General features: G+C 26.8%; 1 protein-coding gene across 1 annotated transcript in view; it reads right to left on the bottom strand.

Moving 5' to 3' along the window:
- Positions 1-15,922, bottom strand: part of LOC107451503 (neuroligin-4, X-linked) — a 122,148-nt gene that overhangs the window by 103,937 nt on the left and 2,289 nt on the right. The gene's annotated exons all lie outside the window — the stretch shown is intronic.

Genomic DNA, 15,922 nt, shown 5'->3' with positions numbered 1-15,922 from the left:
TATGTGATTTCTCTGTTAGAAATTTCATTTAGTTGCTTGTAACATAAGAGAATTTTTCAAACACATTAAAGAAATTTGATCTTATAAATGCAGGCTTGCAAATGCAAAAATGCTTTTAAATGCATTGAAAATAATAGTAAGTAAAGCAAAAACTTTAGAAATCGTAACTCAAAAAATAAAATTTCTATTCCAATATTTAGAATTAATCTCTAAATTTCAGCATAATAAAACAAAAATATTTAAGTTTCCAAAAAGAAGAATAAAGTTTTAAATCTGAGCAATCTCTCGCAGCAGTGTTCTCTGTTTGTGATGCAAATGAAACTTGGTGACGTATTCAAGGTAAAAATTTAAAAAATACCCGCTTCAAAGTACGAAAAATAAATTTTATGCATGATCTAACCTAAAACGCTATTTGTACAAAAAAATCGCCTAATGGGCGAAAACACTTGAGGTATCATTTTCGTGAAAGCTATGTACTGGGGAGAATCGAAAAATAGTGTTCACTACAAAAAATTACGAATCGAATTATATTGAAAAATACTGGCACTCAAGCTGATACTACTTTTTATGGTTAAATTGATTTTTAAGGAACATGTTGCGAAACAGGAAAAATATAATATACCGTAATTTTCACGGTAATAATTACCCGAAAATTAATAAAGTAAATAAATATTACTAGGAAAATAAAGGAATAATATTTTCTGGAAAAAGAATTTTAAGGATGATGCAGCCAAAGTTCCGGTACATTGAACCTTAATTTAATCTGGAAGTTTTTGCTGTGACACATTAAAACTACACTCAGAAATGAACGAAGTTCAATCAGAGACAAACAGATTAATCAATGTTCGACACTAAATTAAATAATATGTAATTTACAGAACAGAATATGTAATTTAATGGTGAAGGTAGGTTTGAACTTTAACAAAATAAAACCTAAAAGTGAAATAAATAAATCCCATAAAAAATAGTCCTTTATTATCAGTTTGTATTATTTAATCTTATAGAAGCTAATAGTTAGCTATTGTGATTAAAAGACCTGCTTAAAATTACGAAATAAGTTTGTCTGAGCCTGTCTATTTTTACCAAAACGTTAGTCATAACAAAAGCCAGCAGCAATATACGATTTCACAAAATAACAATTAATTCAAAGTGTCTTTCAAATTGAAATGAAAGTTTGGATCAATTTGGATAAAGCTAAGTTTTGGAGTTAAATAGAAAATGTAACCAAGTTATATTATCTATTCCAAGCCCGGATCTACAATTTTAGTAATGAAAACCTATACATATATGATATTTAAACCGTTCATATGGCAATTTTTAATCTCATATGTTATCTCATATTATAGTTTACCAAAAATTTCGGTTTTCAGAATTATAATGAAAAAAAATATTACCACACATTTAGTAAAAAATACGAAAGAGAAAAGTAAATTTAAATGAATACATATTTTTATGTCATGCTCTGAAGTATCATGATAAAATTATAAAATTTCACTACATTTACCGAATTTTATCACAGTTACAGTGTTTTTTGGTGTTTCCATAGTGCCAGAAATACGTAAAATTTTACTATTTGCTGGTAGCTTTGACCATATCAGTGCACTTTTATTATCTAATAATTACAATGAACAGAAATAACTTGTAAAGCATTTACGTTGAGTTGTTATTCTCATGATAAATTTAAATCAATATATGAGTCAAAAATATAATGTATGAAATCTGAACTATGCCACCAGAAAGCTTTAATAAATTATTTTTCTTAAAACTAAAAGCTAAAAACCCTGCAAGAAAAATGTATTGAATAAAAGCTAGGAACACAAATGTGGAATTTTCTAAAAAAATTTATCGTTGCTTTTATAAATTACCATGAGGATGTTTTAAATATAGCTTTTTCTTGATGCAGTATTTTATCTCTTTCTCTAACAGATTTTGCTTTCAGTTCTCGTTGCATAAAAAAAAGTTTTTCACTGAGTTGTTTTGTTGAAGATCGCTGCACAAAAAATAAACTATTTTAATTTTTTATGACATTGTTGCTAACTGCATTGGAAGTTGTAGTAAATGGTTAGCTGTTCTCAGAATATAGTAAATACTATATGAATGTTCAAAATTAAAAAAAAAAATTCTTCGCTATTGACAAACATATTTCCGATGAAAGAATTTGAATGTAAACTACATCAAATCTTGGATATTACTATCATTATTCGTTTAAGGATACTAATTTTGTTAAAAGTATCATTCTTAACTTGATATGCTGATCAAAAAAACTGATCAAGAAATACAACATAAAAAAAGGAATAGGAGTTAATGAGTTCTCAGTCATAGTATTCAGAGTACTCTCCCTGTAGAAGAACCGAACTCGCTTGACAAATTAGGGAAATAATGGCTGTACCACATTACCCAATCATGGTCCAAGTCTCCGTTTTCAGAGCCCTGTCTTTTAATGGTCATGATTTAAGTTAGAAATTCAAATATCTGATATTACATGGTGAGATCTACTAGTTATCATCCCTAAGGAATAAATGGTAACATAAGAGTTAATAAGCTTATTAAATAACTTAAGATAACGATATACAGCAAATCGTTTTATGAAATGGTGACAAATGATAATTTACCTTGATGCATGCTGTTACTCATCAAATTTTCCGCAATATTTTAATCAATTATTAAAGCTTACTAAAATTCACTTACTAAATTTAAATTAAATTATTTAACTTACTAAAAACAGGCCCTTATTTGGACTAATTCGTTTTGACGACGATAAACTACACGTAATTTCATACGACGGTAAATCATTTCATTAAAAGGTTACGGATGATAATTTACCTTTAAGCATGCTGTTTTTCATAAAAATTGACACAATATTTTTATCCATTAGGGGCAATATCATTTAAACCAATACTTAAAAACATGATATTATAGCAAATTAGGCTACATAAATCAATTAAAATTCATTGATCCATATTATTAGAATTTTTCTAAAAAAATAAACACGAAAATCTTTACTCATTGGGGTTGTCCGTAAAAAAACAGATAAATAAAGAAAAACAGAAAAAACTAGCAAATTACTATGAAGAAATACATATTTGACTGCTAGTGATGGAGTTTTTGATATTGTGGTCAACTATGCTTCTCCTAATTATCAAACCATGTTTTTATGTTTACCTATGTTTTATGTTTTGCCCTTGTTAAAATATTAATTTGCGACCTTTGAAATGCATTATTTTGTTTCCAAATTTTCGACTATCTTTCTGCAAATACACTCTAAGAAGGTTCTTAAGTAATATAATACATATTTGGATTACTTTTCAGCATTTTTAATGCAGTTAAAGGAGCGTTGCAGAATCTTATTGTAGCCCACACTAAAGCCACTGCACGTAAAAAGAAATCTGATACATTTACCACACACAATCCTTATGGCATTTCCGGTATAAACGAAACATAATTCTGGTAGTAGAAACCAAAATATACGAATTTAAACCGTACTGTGATTGTACCGTTTATATAGTAACGGCTTGTCAGAAATTCTTGTTTTCAAATTTATAGTTCATATTATCAGCCATTTAGTAAATAATAGAAATAAAATTGAACAGTAAATTTAACCAAATTAATTATTTTTATGCCATGCTCTAACGTAACATGATAAAACTACCAGATTTTAACAAATTCGCAAAATTTAACCTAATATTTTAAGATAATTTTCTACAGTTAATTTTACCAAAATCATTAAGAAAGTGCTTCTGCGAAAATTACCAACAGAGTCAGAAGACGGAATGTTTTTATGATACTTTTTTTCCTTAGAGTAGGAAGACAATTACTTCAGGTTTTGAAAAAAACTAAACGTTTGCTTGAAATAGCTATTTCATATTACTCGAAAACAACAATTTGCTGTACAGACGTAAATTTGCAACTTTCAAAAGGAATATACTAAAAATTTATTTTCGATCTCAATACGACTACCTTCATTATTGAGTCAAAAAATTTTTTTGCAAAATCTAAAGTACTTGTTTAAAGAAACCTTTGAAGATGCTTTGTTGTTTTTAAAGCATGGTCTAATGTCTCGAGTTATCGGTTAGATGTGACTCGCTGAATTTATTTGACTTCTTTAGCTATCACAACTCGCTTCAGAACCCAAACGTCACTTTAAAGATGTCCCCTAACAACAAACAAAAAAGGTTTTATTATGCTTTGCATTCCCGTTTTCCCCTGTGATTGTCTGCAGTTGCTCTTGAGAAGGAAATTGAAATGGAATTTAGTCAATTTCTTTTTTTTATGTCCATAGAAAAGTCGTGTTTCTTAGCTTGGGAAAAAGTAAATAGAAATGAAAGAGTGAATTTCTTAAAAGAAAAATTTGGAAATATATTTACGTACACAATTTAATTAAAAAAATTTCTCAAAAATATCAATTAAATTTGATATTCACAGAAACCAAGATATCAATTATTTTGTAAAATATAAATTAAAATGACAGAAAATATTTTTTTTTCAATTACAACATTTCTGAATATTTCTTTTCAATTCTGAATATTTCATCAAGCATGGACCTTGATTTCACAAATAAAGTTAATACTAATTCCTATTTATTAAATATTTTCGCTGATCATAAGCTACCCATGTACTTTGAAAATGAAAGAAATAGCCTTTTCTACACTGTTCAACCGTGTAATTTTTGTTTTCAAAGTGGGGGAATTGGTTATTAATAAAGTTTAAAAAAATAATCTGACTTGTGAAATATTTAAATTTTCATTTTAAATAGGTGAGGTAAAAAATATGATTCCTGATGCCTTTGCATACATAGTATTAATTTTAGTTCAAATTTCTCATATTTTTTTTAACAATAAATTAGTTAAGTTATGCTGTAAATGCTTCAAAAGACTATTATATAAGTATTAACCCGCAAGAGCATAAAAATCTAGGAATATTTAAATTGCAAATTTTAAAAAAATGATAATTCAATTATTGTATTCTAATGAACACTGAGCTTTAAAGAAGTAAAAGCCGAACAATTGATTCCGTATAACATATGTCACTTTCAAAACATCTATTTAATTTGTAGTTTTATCTTCAAAATTAAGACATAGTTTCGGGAAAATCTTTTTTTTTTTTTAAATGACCAGTTAAATACTGTTTTTCTGAATTTTGTAACTTTACTTTGACTTTTTTTGGCCCATTAAAAATGAAACCTCATTTAGATTGTTACCCATAATGAAATAACACCAATATTAGGATTCTGATTTCAAATACGGGCGTAATATACGCTATTTAAATCTATCAGACCCGTAATGGGTCTAAGATCTTTCCAAATCGGAAGAAAATTGTCTCGTGTTCGACTTTCTGCTTACAATACCAGTTGGGAAACTCCGATACGCAATTTTGTCTACTAATCAGCTAATTTTGCTGTTAACCGAATTCATTTCGATCTGCCGGCCGCATCATATTCGTTTTCGAGCAATCAGATGTTGTGTCGACAAGTCAACAATGTAAGTGTATAATCTTTTTCTTTCTTTTAAAATCTTTATCATCATTAGAATATATTTCTAAACATTCTGTGTTGGTTTTATATACGACATGAGCAGATTTTTTTAATATTTACAATTTCGGATCATTGTATAACATCAAGTTAACATTTTCGCCAATACAAGATTTTATTTTTGTAACATAATTATATGACTTAAAGAATCTGTGGTTAATTGACTCTGAATTTAATATTAATCATTAAAACATTAGATGCTCAAAATAATATCTCAGGAGCATTTGTCAAAGAATTTAAATAAATTTTTTAAACTTGTATTTATTGTAAATGTGACTTCATTAAAGAGTCAGCTTGACCTTCATTTTTAAGATTGCGCCAACCTCTTACTGTGATCTATAGTTACATTCAACGATAATTATACGTATTCATACGATAATTAGATTTTATTATCATTCCAAAGAGTCAAGAAAAAAAGAAAAAATATCATTATAACGACTTTGCATTGAAAAGCGACCATATTTTTTTAAAGAATATATTAAGTATTAAATTCACTGAAACAAGACTCTAAGAGATTAAGCAAATGTTATCAACCAGCGTCATATTGTTTATCCCAATAAAAAAATGGTTTAAAAGCTATGTGAAATCATCACCTAGTTTTGAATAATTTTTATCACCGGAATGCAAGTCTCTGCGTGTTGAAGAGAATGAAAAAGAAATTAAATTTATGCTTTTTCTTGAAGATAAAGTGGAGGGGGAAATTCAGGAAAAATATTATATTTTACACCCTTGTGCAAATTAATTGAAACAAACTCAATAAATTCAGAAAACTAAGAGAAAATGCTAAAAATGCTATTTTATTTAAATTTATACAAATTCAAAAATTTTTAGTACATAATATGATCTTCACGACACTTTATTGGACACGATTCGGCATGGATTCCACTAATTTTTTACAGTCATTTATAATACTTGTGTCCTTGTACCACACATGAATTAACGCCATGATTAGCTTCTCCATAGTTGTACAGTCCATATTTAATAGGCGATTCTTGCTTATGGCCCAGAGATTCTCAATTGGGTTGATATCCCGAGAGTTTCCTGGCCATTCCAATGTCTCAATTTGATTCTCAGACATGAACTTCTTGACAATTTTGGACGTGTGGCAAGGAGCTAAATCCTGTTGAAAAATCCCTGTTCCATCAGGGTATCGTTTCTTCAACTCTGGAACAACTTTTCTACCCAGAATAGTAATGTACTGCTCAGAACGCATCATACCGTCAATAGGCTGCAAAGGTCCAACCCCATTGTAACCGAAACAACCCCAAAATATCTTCTTTAAAAATCACGAAAGAAAAAGTTTGTTTCAATTAATTTGCACAAGGGTGTATATTAATATAAGTTTGAAAAATGTTTCAATAAATATAATTTGAATTTGAAATATTTTTCCAAATTCGGGATTCATATTCGAGATGTTCCGTAACGACAGCACTTCACATATATTTTTTGAATTCTTCTTAAAAATATAAAATAAAATAAAAAATGCGCACATTAGGAGTATTTATGAGAAATCAAATTAGTACTTAATCGATTAAGAAATTCGATAAAATTCAGCAAAGCGTTATTAAGGAAATTGAACTAAAATTATGAAACGTGCTTGATTGCCGAAGAAAGTATAGTGAAAATTTTACTAGCACTATTAATTAAAATTGCAAGTTTCGTTTGACGGAATCAGATTTCTGTTTCCTGAAATAAAGGAGGAAGCACAATATGAGAAGTGTAGCCCTCGTAGTTTGGTTAAGAGAGCCATCCAAAGTTTGGAGCAATTCTTGCTAATTTAATTATTTGCGTATATTGCCATATTTAATCGAATTAAAAAAATTCCAATCAATTAAAATATTCGTTTGTCCTGATAATCGTCTATTCGGATTGATAACTCAATGCAAAAATTAACATTTAGTAAATGTTTATTATTTTATCTATAATAGTCGAAAAAGTTTTGGCTTGTATAGTATAAAATTTTTACATCATTCTAAAATTACGCAATTTTACATGAAAAAATACAAAATTTGAGCGAAATTGTTCGAATAGTTCCTGAGAAACCAATTTTCAAATTATTGCATACCGTACAATTCAAAGGTTTCTCAACTATTCTTAAACAAAATCTTAAAAAATAGTTAATATTTAATAAATGTTATAGTTTTCCTGTAATTTTCTTTCAATAAGTGAATTTCGTAACTGTCTGGAAAAATGCTTCAATAAGTTTTAAAAGTTCGCGAGACATGATAAAATACGCAAAATATAAAATTAACATTAAAAGAGGTTAAACTTTGGTTCGGTCTTCTGACCTGACTATTGGGAATATATTTCCCACATTGCTTTAACTTGTATATTTTTGGACGTCCATCGAAAAAAGGCATGTTTATATATAATATTAAATAATTCTTCTTAACGGAATTTCTTCATTAACTAAAATAAAATGTGCAAAACTATTTGCATTTTTAAATCAATTATTTAATTTATCTTTTTAAGTCAGCTATTTATAGGCAAAAAAAAAAAACTCTTTATAAAAAAAATGCTTTATAAAATTTTTTTTGGCTCAATTTCAGCCAGTTCTGTATTTTATTTATCTTTACTAACTTCTTTATCTTCTCTGGGAATTTACACAGCTCACAGAGATAGCTGAAGTACAAATGGATGATAGATGCCAGGCTTTGTGTGATGCTATAGTTATTTTTTCCGACTGAAACAGGGAACTATGTTCTCAGCAGATTTGCTACTGGCTTGTTTTATGCTGAAAATTTACTCAATTTCGATACATAACAGAAAAAGGAATACCCTTTTTGTGAAAAGAAAAAAATTATAGATAAAATAGGGGTAGATGTAAAAACTCTTACAATGCCCCCCTCCCTATTTTATTTTTGAGCTGCAATTTTCTTCATTAATAAATTAATCTTTTGTTTTCGTAAATTTCGAAGTCGAAAAAAAAATCTATGTAAAGTGCTAAAAGGCAATGTTTTCACTGTGCATTTGCATTACTTAGAAAACTTTTGGTTTTACATATTTAATAGCCACAAAAATACTATTTAAATTACCTATTTTGCTACAATCAGATAAAAGGACAAAATAAAAAGTTAAACATTTACTGCAAATGTTGGAGTCATTCTTTTAAAACTCGCTACTAACAATTTATTTTACATTATTTTTTAAAACTCTTTAGTTGTTTACTTCTAATCGTATAAAAATTCTCTGTTTCATAAAGCCTAGTAGTTATTTGCAACTATAAATTTCAAAAACTCTTACTATTCTATATTGGGAAAAAACGGATTTCACAAGGAAACTAAATTTAAAATTATTTACTCTTTTGATCTTCATTTCATAGATAAATTAAAAAATTGTGATTATTAAAATAATTCTAAAATATTAATAATTAAAATACAGAAAATTTGGAATTTTTATAATGATAACTAGATAGTAAGTTAATGTTTAAAGTCTCATTTCTTTATGTGAATAAATAATTAAATCTCATGTTTTTAGGTTTTTAAATTAGTTTAGAGTGTTAATATTCATATTTTTGAAGCTTGTTTTGCTGGAATTAGTATTAATGATATGTGAAATGACTTTTATTAGGCAAAATCAAATTTTAGTTTTGTGTTATAAATATCTTCTATTGTAATTATTTTAATTATTTCCATTATTTCCCACTTTTCTTTATCTATCAAGCTGATTAACAGTATATTAGACAAAATCAAATTTTAGTTTTGTGTTATAAATATCTTCTATTGTAGTTATTTCAATTATTTCCATTATTTCCCACTTTTCTTTATCTATCAAACTGATCAACAGTAACAAGATGTCAAATCTCTTATTATTCATTTAGATAGGAATATAGAAGCATTGAGAAGACAATTTCACAAATGACTGACCCACCAAGATTGATAGAGGTCAGCACTGAAGAGAGTGCATGTTTCTACTATGTGTATCACGTCACCATGTTTACAACGAATAGAGCTGTGAAAGCTGTAATTTCGATTAAGGTGACTTACTGGACTTTCAAAATACAATTTCCTTTTTTCTTGCTACTAAGCAGTGTGTTGCTGAAAGAAAAGTTTTATGTTACACACTTGCAAAAATGTGGTGAAATTATTGGGTTACTTAAACCACTAAAATCAAATAAAAATTCAATAAAAATTAAATTAGACACTATATGCTTTGTTCTTCAATGCAAGTCTTTCTTCCTGTATATCTCTGTTATTAAAGGAAAACCTTAATCTATAAATGGACCTTAAGAAAAGTTTCTACTTGATGTTTTCTATTGCATTTTGTTTCAACAGCTTTTGAAGTTTTATCGTGAAGGAAGATCGAAATGATCAAGGATGATTAATCAAGGATTAGGGCAAAATTAAATGTTCTAAATTAATTTTACCATTCAATGAAAGAGATAAATCCCTAAGCAAATTTGTAAGACATTGGGATATTTCTTCAGTATTTTTATTCATATCTATATATCAAGCAGTCTAAATATGATAGAGAAAATTTCAAACATTACTGAGACAATTATTTAATTTAATATTAGTTAGAAATCGTGCTAGTTGGTAATTTTTTTTACCGTGTATAATATTTATACGTACTTGTATCTTAATATTAGAATTTCAATGCAATGCTTAAGTAGTAGCAATAAGTAAATGAAACTGCAAGTTAATCAGTATTTATAATAAATCACAAATACAAATGTGCCAAGAAATATATTTATGTGGTTACATAAATTGTACGTGGCTTGTATTAGCACATCCAAAAATGTTTTTAAAGACATCCAATTTAAGAATTACTGCGTCAAAAAAAGATGTTAAGAACTGTGCAAAGCAAGTGTCAACATAGTTAAAATGTGTATCAAGTATTCTCCAAAATAGGTTCTAAGTGGTATTCAGATTGGATATTACGATATCCAAATTGGACATTAAACACTGCCTAGAATTGTTTCCAAATCGTGTTTCTAGAACTGTTTTTGAGATATTGAAAATGAGTGCATAGTGATAACCAAAACAGACCTGGGCCAAGATCTAATTTAGTATAAACTCGAATTGGGTAACCTTATGCCTAAAAATCTTTTAACACAAATAGTTTTTGTCACCCAGTTTAAGCTTTATCTCTTTTTTTTCCAAAATGGGTACACAGCGATAGTTAAAACAGGCATTGGTCATGAACCAATTTAGTGTGAACCCAAATTGGTAAACTCACACTTAAGAATGTTTCAACCCCAATTAGATTCTTATATTACCCATATAATGTTTTTTATTTTTTCTGTGTATTTTAGTTAATTTTTACTTTAGTTAAAATAAAGATGCAAAAAAAAAAACTTTTTTTTCAGTAAATATACTTGATTCTATTATGTATGAAGCATAAAGGTTTGAGTCAAATAAAACATATTTAAATTTTTCGCTACCTAATTTAGTAGTTTCTTACTTTATGTAGAGAACTCATACTTAATTGAAATAGGACCATAATTGTTCCTATTTTCGTTTACTGGTTAAGTAGTTAAAATCTTTAAATACATTAAATTATATTCTTCATTGCTCATAATTATTAAACTAATTTCCCACCTTTAGGTAAGTACCTAGATTCTCAAAATATTTTTGGGTGTTATAAAATAGAAATCAAATGCATTGAAATCAAATGCTTATTTCTGTTGTTCAAATTAAATCACTAAATCAGTCACCATATGTTTAAAATATATATTTATAACTGCTGCATATTTTTTTATGAAATTGTTTTCATATTCTTAGGAATGAATATTGTAATAGAAATTTCTGTAAATTTCTGACTATCCAGAGCACTCATTTGCAGCTTAATGTGCAATGAAAATATTAGTTTCAGTCATTTCCTTACCGCTTTACACTGAATTAGTAATTTCTTATGACCAAACAAAATTTAAAACTGAAAAGAACTATAAAATAGACAGTTATTGTACTTATGTGCTTGTTCCAATCATTTCCGCGTAAGTTTTAAGAAAATGTAACAACTTTTTAACACTTATCAAAACTTCTAATGCTTTCAGAAGATTGGCATGAGACCATAAAAATGTGAAAAACGTATTACCATGGAATAATCAAAAGTAAAGATACTTTTATAATCTTTTTAATCTGACAAAGAAAAAATTCCTTTACTTTTATTCTTAAAATTAAAATTTTAAGCGCTTCATTTCCGTACTGAACTTCTAACATAAGCGCATTTTCCCCTAGCGTCTTTCAAAAGTGACATGCATAACATTTAATGATTTAGGCCTGTCAATTTTTAAAGATTTTTGTCACGTTTATTTTGATTGAATTTTGCAGTTTTTTAAATTTTTTTTCATGTCATATTCTTCTTCTTTTCACTACAGCTCAGAGCCATCCCAACTATTTGATATTTATTAATTAAAGGGCACAAGAATTAAATGAAAGGTCAAAAAACCAAATATAATTCTAATATTTCCTATGTGCTAAATATCAAGTATAAAACTAATATTTCTAATTATTTATAAAAGAAGTTTATGATAGTAATAATACTAATAGTAATAATGGTAGTAATGGTAATACAAAATTACTTTATAATGTTATATTTTTGATAATTGAACTAATACATTCAAATTTCAAACTAATTTTAATTTTGATAGACCTACAATTTGACAATAGATTTCTAGCAAGTTTTCTTTGGGTTTTAAGCATTTTGTTCACTTCAAACATGTACAGAAATCCTGAGGTTCAAGGAGGAATCATTGTGTCAATAACTATAGTTATTGTAAATATAAAAATGAATACAACAAAAAATCTTGTGTGCAGTATGTCCGACGGAAAATTAAATGTTTTAATTTTATTATAAACAAATAAATAAAGATTTGAATAACGCAAATAAAATGTAAAATGTGGGACGAAATCCAAGAGAGTTGCTCACTCATTCTAACGTCCGTTTTTTAAATTACGACACATACCAATTGAAATTTTACGATTTGCTATAATATAAATTTTATAAGCAAGCAATTAAAGCAACTGAAGTAAAGAAAAATCACATCTTTAACAATAATTACAAACGTTGAAGTAAATAATAAAATCACACCCCATACTTCATGTAGATAAATATAATTTATTTTAACAATTTTGAGTTATTTACCCACAAAATAAGAAAAAAAGGGTTGAAGCAATCTAAAAAAAATAATTCGAATTACTAGCAATTTATTTAGGCTTTGGAATTCATTCAGGATTAGGAAAGTGTGAATCGATTAAAGGCCTTTTTCATTTCTCATATATCTCTGTACATTTTTGAACTAATTCAGCAAAAGCAAAAACGTTTTCACACAGCCATGCATCAATTAATATGTAAGCTTTTATAGTTAGCTCTTGTATGAAATTTTTGTGTTTATTAGATCTTGAATTACAAATATTTCGTAAATGATTTTGTATTACAAAAAATATTCCTTTTTAACAATTAACATGTGTTCTAAATTCAATTAAAAAAGCAAATACAATTATTTACGTTAAGGTTCGATTATTTTAAAGCTTGTTGATTTCGGTTGTTAAGAGTTTCTTATATTTAGTTGTGTACTGTGAGGCGAGTTTTAATAATTAGTTTATATACTCTAGATATTTTTCAGCATCACTAATATGTCTTTACTTCAAAAAATGTTTTTCATTTTTCAATGTTCCTATTAATATATATATTAAACTTAACATTCATTTTTGCTATTCTTTCTAATACCAGAGTTCTTTTAAACATAAACCAGATGAAAAAGAATTCCTGAACTTTTTCATATTTGTTGCTCAGGAAATTTAATTAGAACATATTTTGTTTTTTTTCCTGTTTTGAAAGAGGTTTTTTCTGATGAAAATGAATAAAGTAAAAAAAAACAGTTCGAGGAAAAAATATTTAATAATTAAAATAATTATGGTATTTATTCCAGATAAATAAGAGGAAATTATTCACAAATTATCTCACAAATTGATACAACAAAAGAATAGAAGCTTAATAAGGCACGAAGAACAGATAAAATATCTCCAGTGCATAACAAGTTGAAATGTATTTAAAAGTAATAGAATTTAGGAGTCACTATTTTTTTCAAAAAAGCAACTGTTCAAATGAGATTAATACAAGGTGACGCTGCGAATAAAGTCTAATATTGGTTATTAATGTAAAAACAAAAAGCTCAAAATTATGAATTGAATAATTAATAATATCTTTACTTAAAATATTGACTATCATATGTTTCATAGAAATTTATCAATAAGCAAAGGAGGTGAAGAAAACTTGCAGTTATGCACATATATTTCATTCTGTTCAAGAATATAGATTTTTAGTGTTCTTAACTCAATATACATGTATATACAGTTAAAGTCAAAATGAAAATAAGATAAAACAAAGAAAATTATAGGCATATGAAAAAAAGGGGAAAAAGAAAAATAATAATAAAAAAATAACAAACAACTGGGGGAAAAATAACCAGGAAAAAAAAGGGATAAAATTTTTTTAAAAAATCAGGAAAATATAAGATGTAATCTTTTCATCAGCCCACACGATTATGTCCTCAAAAAAGAGTGCTTTCTAATATTGTATCAATATGGCCAAAGCGAAATATATCAATACAGTAGTGTGAGGAGCATACAAAAATTTTTACAAAAATTACAACAAATAAAAATAGAACACAATAAGTAAAATTACCGAGTAAGAACAGAAAATAAAATATGAAGAAAAAACAGAATATATATATATATNTTAACTAAATATACATGTATATACAGTTAAAGTCAAAATGAAAATAAGATAAAACAAAGAAAAATTATAGGCATATGAGAAAAAGGGGAAAAAGAAAAATAATAATAAAAAAATAACAAACAACTGGGGAAAAAATAATCAGGAAAAAAAAGGGATAAATTTTTTTTAAAAAATCAGGATAAAATAAGATATAATCTTTTCATCAGCCCACATGATTATGTCCTCAAAAAAGAGTGCTTTCTAATATTGTATCAATATGGCCAAAGCGAAATATATCAATACAGTAGTGTGAGGAGCATACAAAAAATTTTACAAAAATTACAACAAATAAAAATAGAACACAATAAGTAAAATTACCGCGTAAGAACAGAAAATAAAATATAAGGAAAAGTGACCATCTCTATTAGGAGAAAATTTCTATTAAAGAGAGTAAATGCATTTAAAAATCTTTGATCACTAGTTACAGAAACTAATAAGATTAAATTAGAAAATAGAACACTGATATATGTGGAAACAAATATTATTATTATTTATAAAAAAATATTGAGATTCAGCTTCATTGGGAAGATAAAAAAAAATTCATTGACACAGAAAAAAAATGTATTGTCATAACTACCAGAATATGGTAAAATTTACTGTGTTTCTGGCTCTATGGGGATACCAAAAAGAATGATAATTCTTATTGAACCGCTTTAGCAATAATTTTGGTAAAATTAACAGTAAAATTTTGATTTATATTGTATGTAAGAATCTGATAAATATGGTAAAATTCGACAAGATTTTCATACTTTAGAGCATGGCAAGAAAAAAAACGTTTATTCGGCTTAATAAACGTTTCAGTTTTGCTTTTTTATTACATAAGTGATAATAAGAATTATAGATTTGTAAACCAAAATTTTCAGAGAACAGTTACCATATTAATGGAAACCGCTATTATATTAATAATTTAAATATTGTATATAGTTTTATTAAAAGAATTAGGGTTTTTATCATGAAACATCGTTACCATAAAGTTCAACATTCTTACCTCACTTTTTTCTCCATGTAGGTAAACATTAAACCTCAATTCATTATATGCAAATTAATAATTGCTGCTACATTCATCTGACCAATTGTGCTGTATTCATCGGAGACAGAGATTTTAACATTCATTGAAGCAATATTAATTTTTTTCGCAATCAAGGGTTAATTTCATCGTTTTACTGCATTTGAACTTTCTGGCATTTTAAGTTTCTTCAATTTTCTTAAAAGCTTTACCATATTTTCAATTTTATTTACATAAAATTTCAAAATGTATAAAAGTATATAATATTTGAAATTGTGCTTAAAGTTTAAATTTTATTTTCTAGTAAAATGTAAGGTACTGAAAGTAAGTGAATGTTTTCAGTACTTAGATTAAACTGGTCTGTTATCCATGAATGTTTGAAATTTCTTTTAAAAAAAATAGCAAAATATATTAATATAATTTATAAAAAAATTTTATGAATAGTTTCTTCAGTTTTTACCAAAAAAGAAAAAAACATAAAAGGAAACTAGACATTTGAATAACGTTACGAAAATATCAATATGTCAATAAAATAAAATCACATTTACAGAAAGTGAAATTAAGATCATATCCAGAATTTAGTGTAAGATGTAAGCTACCGAATGGTAGTTAATATTTTCCTTACGTATTTTAATTTTGTATAAGGTTTTAAATTAATTACACAATTT

This window comes from Parasteatoda tepidariorum, chromosome 2 (genome assembly GCF_043381705.1).
Source record: "Parasteatoda tepidariorum isolate YZ-2023 chromosome 2, CAS_Ptep_4.0, whole genome shotgun sequence".
Taxonomy (NCBI): Eukaryota; Metazoa; Arthropoda; class Arachnida; order Araneae; family Theridiidae; genus Parasteatoda; species Parasteatoda tepidariorum.
This window is presented reverse-complemented; position numbering and strand designations above follow the sequence as displayed.